Source organism: Melanotaenia boesemani, chromosome 3 (genome assembly GCF_017639745.1).
Source record: "Melanotaenia boesemani isolate fMelBoe1 chromosome 3, fMelBoe1.pri, whole genome shotgun sequence".
Lineage (NCBI taxonomy): Eukaryota > Metazoa > Chordata > Actinopteri > Atheriniformes > Melanotaeniidae > Melanotaenia > Melanotaenia boesemani.
Window position 1 is genome coordinate 18,113,853 of NC_055684.1, and position 14,522 is coordinate 18,128,374.

Consider the following 14,522-nt stretch of genomic DNA (forward strand, 5'->3'; position numbering starts at 1 on the left):
TTTAGTTATAAGCCAAAGCATTTGGCACACTGTGATCCTTATCTGACATTAGGAGATGAATATGTGTTATCTTTTATGGCACTAGCTACTTGCTACTGGCTCATCCTGCAACATGACATCTTCTGCAGAGTCACTTTTTTTAGGTTGCAGATCAAACTGAAAGTAGTGAAATTTGAAAACAGCAAATTATGCAGATGGCAGATCATCAAAGAATGTACAACTGTGTGTTTTAAAAGTGCATCATTAACCTGAACAAGGTTTTACCAGCCACAGATAGTGGAAAACACAACACGTAAATATAAGAGTCATTATTTGCTTTAATTTCTGGTGTGTTGGACATGAAACTAAAACAGCTGAGATATGTATTCACCTGGTTTTTAACCCTAAAATGGATGCATCCGTACAGAACAGGAACTCATTGTAAAGGTTACCATTTTGGCCAGCAGGACACTACATTCCCCTGAACAGAGAAGAGAAGAGCTGCAGTGGCAGCCTTTAATCCTCTTTAATTTGTTTTCAGATGAGGCTTTGGAATACCAGCCTGCTCCCTAAGCAGGGATCATATAAGAACGTGGGCTGGGACATCTGTCTCCTTTTCTGGCAGTTTTTAATACAGGTCTGGTCACCACTCTGCCCCACCCTGCAATGAATAAATTCTGATGTTGAGCTGAGTGGTTACTTTACAAGGATTTTTGTATAAAAAAAAAAAAGAAAATAGATGTTTCATGGTATGGAAGTGCTGTTGTGCCAGTTTAGGCTATATAAGAAAAAAACAATTGTTAGGGTTGAGATGGAGTTTGTTTTGCATTTTTCTTTATCAGTAGTCACATGAGCTCCTCCTCCTTAGCCCACCACACAAAACAAAGCTTGAACTGAAGATGGGTTTGGGTGTGTTCCATTTCTCCTGTTTGACAGTAAAGGGTGCATCACAAAGGAAAGAAAAAAAAATATTTAGTCACCTCATGTATAACTTCAATAATTGTATACCTCAAATTGTAATTATTTTTTGAAATTTGTATTTTTGAAAATGGTGGTCAGATTCTATTGAAGTGATGAAGTACATCTTGAAAGACCAGGGGGGGGGGGGGGGGGGGGGGGGTTAAAAGCTACTAAAACAAAGCATGTCAGCAGCAGGCTGGTTGTGCAGGCCGGGACTGGCAGTCCTTTAATCCTCACCACAGTTCTGATAAATCGGCATGTGAGTTTCATTTTTATCCTCCTTACCAGTTTGCTTGGCTCTTGAATGATGAACAAACCTCGGCTCGCCTTTGAGGCCTTTTGATGTAATATCCAACCATGGATTATGCCCTCTGCATCGGCCAGATTGGGGGCTGAGTCAGTGGTCTAACAGGTGGATGGTCTCAGAGCCTTGCAAGCTTTTAGGCAGACAGACATAGTAATCAGATAATTGGTGAAAGGCCAGAGTCTAGTAAGAAAGCCTACTGGTGCTACATATTTAGGTAATTCTTTACTTCTAAATGGACTACATGAAACGCTGTAGTATAGCCTACTGTGACTTAAATTTAAACCTGCTATATCAGACAGAAGTTAGACAAGCTAATGATCTGTTTGTAGACAATGCCTTGCTGTAATTTTGCCTAGTCTAACAATAGCTACAGCTCATTCCTATTTTCATTAAGCTCTATGCTACAACAGTGATATATTAGGATTGACTTAAGATAATGCACTCCAGTTTTCTAATTGCTTTCTGATTATCAGCATAATTCCTGTGACCTCCAATAAAGCTAGATAAATTATTTTTCATTCTTTTTTCCTTGTGCACCATTACCTTATTTCAAGAGAAAAATGTATTTAACAATAACCAGACTACAAGAGAATACAATAACTGTGTGACTCATTTGAAGTGGCACTAGAGTTAAATGTATAATGCATTACCGGACATCAACTGAGGCACAAGTACACCCCTGCATGTAGTCTTTGTCAGAGAAATTTAAAACACTCAGTTATAAATATCTTACCTGAGGTCACTTTGGAGTTTTTCTCCTGTAGGACACCAAGTGTAACAGTATCTCCTCTTTTTGGCCTTATTAAAAAAAAAATGAGTGAAGCTTCAGTGAAAAGGAAACAAGAGCAAACACATGACAGATGTTGGGAATGGCCACTAAAAATACATGAAATGGGTGTCTTGTAACAGCAGCAATTCTGCTATGATAAATTGAGTCTGATGTTTATGTTCCCTGTATGCTGGATGCGTGCCTCAGATCTCACTTCACATTCAGAAGGTCCATTTCTACACATTGCCCCCATCCCGACGCTCATTTCCTGCCTTTGCTCATGACCTGTGGTGATGCAGGGGTCTACTGTTTGAATGCACAAACAGTGATTGATACTGTGGCAAGCCTGTCTCTGAGTTACCAGGACAACTTGCTTCCTTGGTAACAACATCAAGACTTCTTTGAGGCCTTTATTAATATGGCACCCAGGTCCTGTTCATCATATTAAAAACAGATTGGAATGCCTGTTTTCAAGGTCCTGTGACATTTTGTTTTTCTTATCTCTGGATTTGTTTATTACATTTATTACAAAGTAATAGATAATTAGCTGACGTGTTTATTTTTATAAAAAAATAGTTACTTTTTTGAAATGTGTAAGGAAGGGTAGTATTGGTACATTCAATGCCTTTTTCCAATTCAATCCCTTTAATTGTCATTGCACACTGTACAACAAAATTACATAGTATTAGTAATAAAAAACAACAAACAAAAAAAAAAACAACAGTTTTCTATGTACACTTTTTTTCTTTTTGCAGAAATCCACCTAAATTTACAGTAAACACTGTAAAGCTAAAAAAAAAAAAACCTCTGTACCTGAATTACTATTACAGATACAGCATGTAGAGCATTCTATGAGATTTTCTCGCACTGTGATTATCCTGATGTAAAGAATTTGTTCCAAGCGTATTTGTATCTATATAACCACAACGTGGCAAGAGAGAGTATTACGATTTGAGTAATAATCCAAAATCCAAATATTTTGGTCACATAGCTGCTTCATCAACTTGAAACCAGCATTTACATTGATGAGTTGGGGATTTATAGCCCTTAGTTAGAAGTCCCTATTTGCTTACACTGTTGTGCACACTATCAAGAGACTCATCCATTGAGGTTCCAGGAAATGCAACTGTTCTTCCAGTGAATTTCACATGTTCACCATGACAGTTTAGTAAAGGATTAAGATGCAGCTGTGGTGCAATGTTTTGGGATATGCAAGGCATGTGGTTGACAATATAATCTTGCTCATGAGTGTGTTATTTGCTTTCACACACAAAAAATCCCCTAGGGCTGTAGAGTGGCTAAGAAATTGAGTGGGAAAACTTCTGAAAGCTTCTTATCATGTCCTTACACATTTCCACCACCTCACTGAATAACATCTTTCACATGCATGTAGATGCATTAGTATTTTAAAGCATTTCAAAAAAAAGAAAAGAAAAGAAAAAAATATTACAACCTCTCTGAGTAGAAATGGCTTGGTTTGTTTGGTTCATAAATTATTGGGATTGGCAGCCACGCAATAATGATTACAAATAGTCTTCACAGCTGCAGTAATGATGCTAGAAGGCAGATGAATCTATATTTAGCTATCTGGGATGATGCAGGTTTATAATATCCTCTTAGAGATTAAACATCATTTTACTCTACTTAAGTTTCAGGAGGCTAACTTAATCTCTATAAAATTCACCATTTTATATACCATTATTGTCATTATAGTGTATATTATATTGAATATATATATATATATATATATATATATATATATATATATATATATATATATGTATATATTATTTTTTAACAAAATATACTTCAGAGTCTCTTTTCTGTTTATGTGAATGCCATTTTATTTTAATTACTTATTTTATTATCCATTTTTTTATGCATTCCTCTTTTGACGCTCAAATACACCAATGCATGCAAACACCTCAGACTTTTAAAATCTCCAGTGAAAACATACAAACTAATGGAACATTTGTTCCTGCACATACATGTCCCCATATGGATAATAAGCACCAGGCTTGGCTGTATGTGCCATTGGGAATCTGGTGCTCTAGGAGCTCACCAGGGCCCACTTGCATGTTTCAACAGCAATCATCCTTTGTCTTTATTATGCAAGTCAAACATGATTGGTATTCAGTAAAAAACTGGTACAACCTTAGTGTTTTATTTTTCTAAAGGGGGAAAACCTGCTTCCATGTAGGTGTTTATTTTGTTGAATACAAAAGTGGTACTAAACCTCATTAACATTACATTGCAAGAAAACCATCACATATAGGCCAAAATAAGGTACAGCCAATAATCAGGTGAAACCTATGGTTTGTTTTGCAGTTGTACATTACTTGTTATACTAACAAAGATCTAGATAAGAAAAGAGAAAATATGATGTGGTAACTTCCAACTTGGCCAGCTAAAATTACTCTGCTAGTGCATCTGCCATACAGGAGGATTGGTTGCATTTCCTTTGTCTCTCCGACTTGTCTCACCAATGACATGATAATTCCAAATGCCTAAGGCTCTTCAGAATGAGGACCCATTGGTTGGGTTTCATGTGACTGTTGTCCTCTATAGCAGTATGGACTTGTGGGAGGGTGGTGGATTACAAAGGACGGCTGCTGACACTCTTGAAGCTGAAGCATGTCATTAAACAGTAAATCATGCTGATTGAAAAACACATTAACTTCCAGCTTTCTGTTTACAAAGAAGGACCTTCTCCACAGGCATAGACTGTGCTCTTGGCCAGAATAAATCAACATCCAGTCATCCACATTCTCCCACCACGTAACGCTTCCTGAGCTGAGCTTACAGTTACAAATCACTACCTGAAATGTGTTGACTGTAGTGTACAGTCTTCACTTCACTGCAGTATTATTCATCAACAGGGGCTGTCAACAGTGTTTGTCTGTTCAAGGTACTATGAAAAGGTCTTGAATAATACGTGTTTTGTTTAGCACTTTTGATGTAATTACCAGCTTATTTAATGAAGCACTTGAAATAGAAGCAGATGAAAAATAAAGGAAAAACTAATAGATTAATTTGAAGGTTGTAGGGCCATCATGTGCCATCAGAGCAGCTTAAGGCATCTTGGTATTTTCTGTGCAAATCTTGTAAACTATAATGAAGGTATGGAAAAACATTGTTCTACAAGTTATTCTGTCATAGGATGTTTTCCATACATTGATGCAAAATGTTCCACAGGTGTTCAACTGTATTATGATCTTGTTAGGGATTAGGGCAAAGCAAATAATTCACTTACATCTGCTTTCATATTCATTAAACCATTTGAAAATACATCATGCCCTATAGGCACTAGAAGAAAAGGAACAACTAACATCTGAGCAGAAATGCATGTGGTGAAGCTGATCCACCAAAGGGAAAAAAGAAAAAAAAAGTTTACTGATTTGCAGTGACAGCAGGAGACAAAAGGATCTAATCAATACAAAGAAAATGACCTCTTTAGCATAAGAGAACCAGCAGATTACCCAAATAGGCCATTCATAAATATAAGAATAAAGTGAAATCTTCACTTCATTTCATTTCATGTTACTGACCTGAGGTGTGGCATGGCCATAAAATACATTTTTTTCTTCACATTTAACATTTAATGCTTTAATTTATTTAGATTTTTTTTTTTAGAAATACAAAATTAATACAGGAAAACAAATGTAAAAGAACAACAAAAAGAAATAAAAACTCAAATAAAATAAACTATAATTAAATATTAAATACATATTAAAATGAATAAATAAAAATCAATATTAAATAATAAATAATTAAGAGATCAACAAATTGTGAATAATATATTAATAATATATTAATTAAATATATTAATAATAATATTTCCATGATCTTTATACCCATTGCCTTAGGAATTGGGCTTGACAAGGGACCTACAGAGCGCTGGCTAATTGTACATACAGTATTATAAATGGAGGGTTATCGCTACCGAGACAGTAGAAAGCAGTAACAAGTCAGCCATGTCATTACAGAATGTTGCTACACACATGCCTGAAGAAACTGACTCCAAATGAGCCACATGATGTTAGAAAAGCACTTAATTCATCATAGTTTATTCTCTTGCAGGATGTATGGACCTGTCAGATAGTAGTTGGTGGTAACCAAAAAAAATGACTTGGGCTGCAACTTATGATTTTGCTGTTTTTTAATCTCTTGATTATTTGTCCAACTACTTGGTTTAATTAAACAATAAAGGTAAACAATAAAACAATACAACAATAAAACAACAAAAACAACAAACAAACAAAAGGTGCAAACCAATCACAGTAAAAAAGTGCAAGAGTTAAAAGAGCATGTCAAGTGCATGAGGTTGTAAAAGCATGAGGGAGTGTAAAATTTGAAAAGAAAAGAAAAGAAAACAAAAACACTTAAATGACTTACCATTCACTCACACAGTAATAAAGCAAACAAACAAAGAGTGCAGCACATGCACATATACGTATATGTAAACATGTCCTGCACATGACAAGATGTATAACAAAAATAAAACACTCAACAGCTATACAGCATGGCAGTATAGCATAGTATAGTATAGTATAGTATAGTATAGTATAGTATAGTAAAGTATAGTATAGTATAGTATAGTATAGTATAGTATAGTATAGTATAGTATAGTATAGTAAAGTATAGTATAGTATAGTAAAGTATAGTAAAGTATAGTATAGTATAGTATAGTATAGTATAATATAGTATAGTATAGCATAGTATAGTATAGTATAGTATAGTAAAGTATAGTATAGTATAGTAAAGTATAGTATAGTATAGTAAAGTATAGTATAGTATAGTATAGTATAGTATAGTATAGTATAGTATAGTAAAGTATAGTATAGTATAGTATAGTAAAGTATAGTAAAGTATAGTATAGTATAGTATAGTATAGTATAGTATAGTAAAGTATAGTATAGTATAGTATAGTATAGTATAGTATAGCATAGCATAATATAGTATAGTATAGTATAGTATAGTATAGTATACAGCACAAGCTACGTACATAAATGTATCTGTGCTCTGTACAGCCTCTGTCTAGCTGTGAGAACAGGTTTTGTTGATAACCAGTAGCCAGTGTCAAAAACATGGGATTTGAAAGTCATGTATGTGGTTATTAAGCATATACATATACCAAAAAAAAACAAAAAAAAAACAAGGAAAGGTTTGAGTTTTGAGAAATTTTGCATACATGTGGTACTTTGACTGCAGCTTGTGCAATTATGAAGCCTGTTTTCCAAAACTCTCCCTCATCTGGGAAGGTCTGTAAGTGCAGATGGGAGTCACTTTCTAGTGAGACTTGCACTGAAACTACAGAGTATAATTTGGGGACCATAGCTTCACCAATGCGATTGCTTCAACAAGTTGTTACAGCTACAGCCAAACTAAATGTCCACACAACACCGCATTCTCTTCACAACCTGTAATCATTCATTTAAAGCAGAAGCTTTGTCATACTAACTATTTGCATTTACTGACCTAAAAGGAGTTCCTCCTTAATATTGCATTTGTTTTAAGCACAATAGATAATTGGACAATAATCACTCACCGGCACCAGTACCAACATATCATCAGACTAGCTCACTGTAATAAATACTTGCATTGCTATCTTGTAGTTTTGAGTTCAGAAAGCCCTAACCCTATTAAAATAATATCATAATGAAGCCCTACATTTAGCTTTTGAAATAAAGCATTTAACAAACCTGAAGTGAGAATTCTGTGTTTTATACTCCAAAAGTCAGCTCTCTGTGTGTACTGCTTAAAGGCAGTGATGAGGGAGAGAGCTAGGAAATTCTTCTTCCATTTTTCTCATGCATTTAGTTGCACTGACATCTAAGCAAAGGTAGGCCATAGTCATAAATCACTAAGTACAATAACAGGCACATTTTGAGCCGGTCCATCATTGGTTGTGTTTTGTTTTCTCATTGCATCTTGGCAAATTGCTGTTATTAATGGGAGAAAGCATAGTTTGCAGCCCTCATTAGATGCTGTTCCTACAGCGCTACTGATGGATTAAGACAAGTCAGAGGCCTTGTCTGCCTCCACAACCAGCTAATATGAGCCAATTAAATGCCCTGCACTCTCTGGCCGCTCCACACTTGCTTAGATGCTTTTTCCTAGAATTCTGCTTCATTGCCAAAAGGATTTCACAAGTATTTTCATGCTGAGTATTTTCAGTGGAACAGTTCCCTCACAGTCCAAAACAAAAAATGAAATCTTTACCAAATTTATTAATTTCTGGATGGGGATCAAAATGTTGATCAGCTTAATATTTTTTTTTATCTTTCGCTCCAGTAACAAAAAGTTTTTGCAACACGTTATCTGTTGGTTCATCTGACTTTATATGAGTCATGCTACAATTAGAGAGTCTTCATTTGTAAGTTGTTATCCCAGCCAAGTAAAAAGTTTTATTCAGGTGAAGTTTATGAAGAGGAGACTATTAAATCTATTTCTATATCTCAGTTTTTCCTTTGGACGCTCATACATATTTTCCTTCGCCTGTATTTAACCAATCAACAATTTTTTTTTTGTTTTTTTAAGAAACTGGATTTTTATTTTTGAACAATATAGACACTATTTTGTGTATAATCTTGACTATTTTGTCATCCAAAGAATATTTTGTAATCACCTCCCTTGTAAATTTGTCTGTCTTTCTCTTAGCAACATAACTCAATAATGGACAGATTTTGATTACATTTTCAGGAAATCTCAGAAATGGAACAAGTGATTAGATTTTGAGGGTGATCTGGATCACCACCTGGATCCTGGAATTTTTTTGAAAGGATTGTATAACATAGAGTGATAGGGATAATTTTGCTATTGCATCTCTTAACTAAAAAATAATGCCCACAATCATTGGCAAATAAATAAATAAATACAAACAATGGCTTACTGGAGGTCTTCTAGTGGTCTAAGTGCTTGAAGCATTTAAATGTAGCCATGGCAGCCTGTGACATGACGTCCATGAAGGTAACAGTTATTAATGTAAAAACGTACATTACCTTAATTCATGATCGTTTTCAAATGCTACCAAAGTAAAGTTTTGGCTTAAACCCAACCAAAAAGGAAGTAAAACGTGTAAACAAAGCAATATTGTCCTACTAATAAAACATTTATTGGTCCTAATTGCATTTCTATCAGCTTTCCATGAATGAAAGCGCAAGCTAAAGGTTAAAAGCACTTTTTAGTAGCATTCAAATGCTTCATCCAACCACTCTTCCTCCTAAATGACAGAACTGAAAATTGTGTCGACTCAGATATGGAAAGGCTTTATTTAGGCATATTTCCATCATGTAGTTTGCAGGGGAAATACGCGATAGAACAAAATTATGAGTTGTATTAATGAGCATGAACAAATAATTATCTCAGTTGGATATGTTCATGATAATCTACCATATTTCTTGTGAGTGGCCACCCTTGTTAATTTTTTCATGTGATTTGACATTGGTTGAGTGGAAATAACAGTTATTTGAACTATCTTTCATTTTTATTTTATTTGACTCTTATCTAAGAAAGTTCCTTTGTAATTTTTTTATGCCATCTTGATCTGAATTCCCTGGAAGAAAGTCTTATATTTTCATTTCAATGCTAAGTGTTGAACTATATCTAATGGGTGACTTCTTACATAAACAGTTGCATTGTGTTAATTTTTTGACCCTCTAAGCGAATTAACACTGATTGCTTTGCAGTGTGAATATTGCTCACATCAACCCATGTTTTAACAAGGGCGTCAAGCACAACAAGACATATTGCTCTGTGGGAGCATATTCAGCAGAGAATTGGCAAATGAAATGTGTCTAATTTATGAAGGCATTTGGATTTCATTCGATTGATATCGGATTGCGTGGGAATTATGCCCTCATGTTTTGGCACAAGCAGACTGCAACTGCTCCAGTTGATCACAAGGATCCCTTAAAATGTGAAGTTCCATGGCATGAGTGCCTAACCCATGTAAAAAGTTTTTTTTTAATTCATCGTCCCTCCCCACAAGCTCTGGAGCATTTTTTCTGTCATTGTCTACACTACATATTCTACTGTGCCACATAGCCAATGAATTGTTCACAATCAGTCACTGCAACCCAATGTATTATCACAAATTATCCAGTATATTCAGATATATGGTATATTGTATGTGAACCAGTAAAGTCCTGCAGACAACACAACAGAGGACCTCTATTGATTTATCTTTGCCTCTGAGGGCCCAGGATTTTGTTTGATATGTGTGAATATCAATGCATTAGTTTTTGTAACAAATTATACAAAGCATTTGTGAAAGCAGCCTGTGCAACCACAGAAAAGACCATCATCTAGATTGTGTAAGGAAAGTTTTGTCACATTTATCTAATTTTTTTTGTCTATTACTAAGCGCAAGACACAGTTATTGTCTGTTGAATGAGAAACTGTATTACAAGAGGCAGTTGACATTGGGTTTTTTTTTTTTTTTTTTTGGTAGAATGAAATAAATTCCCATCAGCTCTTTGGTTAACAGAGCATCAGTCTGCCCCACTGACTATTGCTCTGTGAGTTAACCAAGGACTGCTTCTCTTGTGGTTTCATAGTAAGTACTGAGGATTTTCTTTAAGAGCATCAGCTCTGTGTTAATGACATGCGGTCTCCAGAAAGGTTTATCCATTCAATTTGACTCTTGAGAGCCTGCTGATTAAATTAAGATTTTCTAATAAGCATATCTAGGTGCACTGACATGAGAGAGCAACTGATCTGTGTTAGTCCAACAGCACAGATACCAAAGACCTGCTTTAAAGGCTAGTAATTTCTTGTCTCAGCTTTGAATACTTCCAAAATATTCAAAACCAAAAGTGCTAATGTCTTTGAGAAAGTTATAATTATCTTGCACTATCTTTCTGTGGTAAAGAAGGAAAGTGGAGTATTTGGTTTTTACTAGAGCATACCACATGAACTATGGCACTTGCTTAACAGGACATGCACATCTTCCTGTACCAGTTAGGTTTTTGAAAAACTCACAGTGAACATTACTTTTACTGTTACCACTCTTATAAGAGGTATCCAAACAGTTGAATTGTATCAGAACACTTTTGTGTAAAGATATACACGTATGCTCAGTTGATAATTTTGAATCATTGTTCTCTGTTGGTCCATTTTGAGGCTTTCTAATGAGATTTACAATAACTCTTTTAGATCAAAACATCTTACCAAAGAGTAAAAACTAAAACATTATTCACTTTTTTATTGAAATACATATTAAATCTGTGTGGCTGCTGTCGGGATGAATGCTATAGCACGAACCTGTTATATTTGACACTGTTACAAGAAAGGAACCATAACATATGAGACCACCACCAAACAGCAATATTTTAATAGAAATTTAATATAACCAAAAATGACAAGGGAGAATTGAGCCTTGGCCAAGAGAAACAAAAGATGGGAGCAGACAGAAAACCAGCCATGCAATGGGCCATTGGATCTGGGCTGCCCCCCAGACCTAAAGTCCAAGGCTAACCAAAGAAACCAGCCCTCCCAACTCATCTCATAAGCAGCTAGAATAAGACAAGTTGCAGCAGTGTAATGCCAGCATTGGCATCTGTGGACCAGTGAAAGTTGTATCAGGGATTTCTATAGAGTTAATGTAGACCTGCCTCATTCTTCTGCCTTCATGCTTAGTGGATTTTCTAGTTTGGGTTCACTTGTTTTTGTACATGCAAACCAAATGACTGCTGTGTCCCAGTATGACATTGGCTCCATCCATAGTTCATGAGGTAACACTATCTGGATGCAAATATTATGTATTTGTGAATAATATGGAGATGACATCAATGCCATGACTTGCCATGACAGATTATATCAACTTGTGTGTGGCCTGCATTGTCCCCAACAAGAACAGTGAAATGCTTCCTCAATAATAAGCCCTGTATCACCAGTGACCTGAAAAAGCTGCTAAACATCAAAAAGAAAGCATTCATGAAAGGCAACAGGGAGTTGTTGAATACAACACAAAAACAATTTAAAACAAAGATTAAGAAGTGCAAGGAAAACTACAGGAAAACGTTAGAAAGTCAGCTCCTGCAGAACAATGCGAGGGATGTGAGGTCATGAATGAAAAGATCTCTGGTTTCAAGTTAAAGAGGGGTCAGACTGATAGAAGTCTGGACAGAGCTAATGAGCTGAACATGTTCTTCAGTAGGTTCAGTTCACCCCCTGCCTCCAGTTCAACATGCCCTCCACGAGCCCACAGCTTTCCTGTCACACCTCCACTGTGTCACCATGCAGCTCAGTCACAGACCTTAACACAGCCTCATCTCCCTCCACATCAGAACATACTGAGACCTCCTCTACCTCCACCTCTAGCCTGTCTGTCTCCTGCAGTCAGGTGGAGAAGCAACTGGAGAGACTGAACTGGAACAAGGCTGCAGGTCCAGTTGGTGTCAATCCCAGGGTTCTGAAAACTTGCTCAGAACAACTATGTTGGCTTCTTCATCACCTTTTCAACACCAGCTTGAGTCAGAAAAGAGTTCCTGTGTTGTGGGAAACATCCTGCCTTGTTCCAGTAGCTAAAAAATCCCAACCACTGAGGATTATGTTCTTTGATTTTAATACAATTCAGCTGCTTTGTTATGTGAGAAGTTTGTTAAACTCCAGGTGGATACCCCCACAACCACCTGGATTTATAACTACCTAAAATACAGACCACAGTTTGAGAGACTGAAAGGTTGTGTGTCTGAGATGGTGGTCAGCAGCACAGGAACACCACAAGGGACTGTACTGTCACCATTTCTCTTTACACCGTACACCTCAGACTTTCAATACAACTCTGCAGAAACACTGATTACTCTGCAGCTGTGGGGCGTATCAGTAATGGACAAGAAGCTGAGTACAGAGAACTGGTCAGTCACTTTGTGAGATAGTGCAGTAGCAGTTACCTCATCTTGAACACAAACAAAACAAAAGAGATGATTGGTGACTTCAGGAGGAACAGGATCAAGCAAAACACAGCTTACATCCTGGGAGAATAGGTGGAGGTCGTGGAGGAACACAAGTACCTTGGAGTTTAGCTGGACAACAGACTAAACTAAAAATGCAACACAAAAGCATCTACAAGAAGGAAAAAGTATAATCTACTTCTTAAATAGGCTAAGATTGATGTCTGGTCCAAGATGTTGCATATCTTCTATAAGTCAGTTGTGGAAATTGCAATCAGCTTTGCAGCCATCTGCTGGGCCAGCAGCATCACAACCAGACTTAAAGAGACTGAACAAACTGGTCAAGAAGGCTGGTTCTGTGCTGGGGAATAACTCTGGAGCTGCTGGAGCTGATTGTCCAGAAAAGAAGCTGCACAAGCTGCTGAAAATAATGGAAGATTCTTCACATCCTCTACACAACACAGAGAAGAAACAACAAAGCATTTTCAGTGAGAGACTTCTTTTAACTCTGGTGCAGGACGGAAAGGTACTGGAGATCTTTCCTTTCAGCAGTCACTACCCTCTGGAACAAAGCACTCTCTTTACCATCTTATACCTTTACCATCCAGGTCATGTTTGCAAATGAGAACTGGTTCTCAAACATTTTTTTTTTACCTGGTTAAATAAAGGTTAAATAAATAAATAAATAAATTATACCTAATTATTAATGCTTTCAAAAATAAATAAATAAAATAACAGCTTTCACAGCCACTTGATCTTGAAGACTTTTGATATTTTAGAAAGCATCCAATCAGCATGACTTCAAAATAACTAAGTGAATGCACACATTTCTTCCAGATGAATTCCATATTGTAGGACCAATATTTCATATTGACTTGTAATATGGAATCGACTTGTATCAATAAGGCATATAGTCATTCTGGTGACATATGATGGATAAATACCTTATTAATTATTATTATTTTCCTTATTTTATTTAGTCATCTGCCTGAATGCAGTATAGGGACCAGCCACCAGTCTCCATTTTATCCTGTTATGTATTTTTACTATCCATCTGCTTTGCAAGATATAATGCTGTCATTAAATACTGCATATGGTTGAAACTGCTGTTATGTTTGGCAGGGGTTGCTTCTTTTCTGTCAGTGGAGATCAGCCCACACACACTGGCTTATTTTGATATAAACTGATATAAATAAAATTATTTTCACAATATGTAAACTAGATTCCCAAATAGATGGGTTATGAATCATCATTGCATGAACATATCCTTTCTTGGGTCTTCATTCAAATGACCCTCTCAAGATTTGAGGTATATTCATTTTCTTTCAGGTCTCCCTGTTATCAGAAACTAATTGCCTTTGTATCCCCCTGCTTTAATTTGGGAGATACGATCTTATGCTTGTCCTGATGTGTTGTGCATGTCTTTGTGTGGCATAGGAAAACTATATGTGCTGGTCTGTGTGAAGCAGTGTGTAAATGGTTTTGCAAACGGGTAGTGATCAGTAAAGCCCAGCCGTTGATAGAGTAGTTTGCCTTTGTGTTGTCTTAAATTTGTATGTCAGGTTTTTGGAAATTAGTACGCATACACTTTGTTAATGTCTGCTGCACTTAG

At 36.1% G+C, this 14,522-nt stretch overlaps 1 protein-coding gene across 2 annotated transcripts in view; it reads left to right on the forward strand.

Moving 5' to 3' along the window:
- The window catches only part of igsf21a (immunoglobin superfamily, member 21a), a 172,813-nt gene that overhangs the window by 44,278 nt on the left and 114,013 nt on the right, over positions 1–14,522 (forward strand). The gene's annotated exons all lie outside the window — the stretch shown is intronic.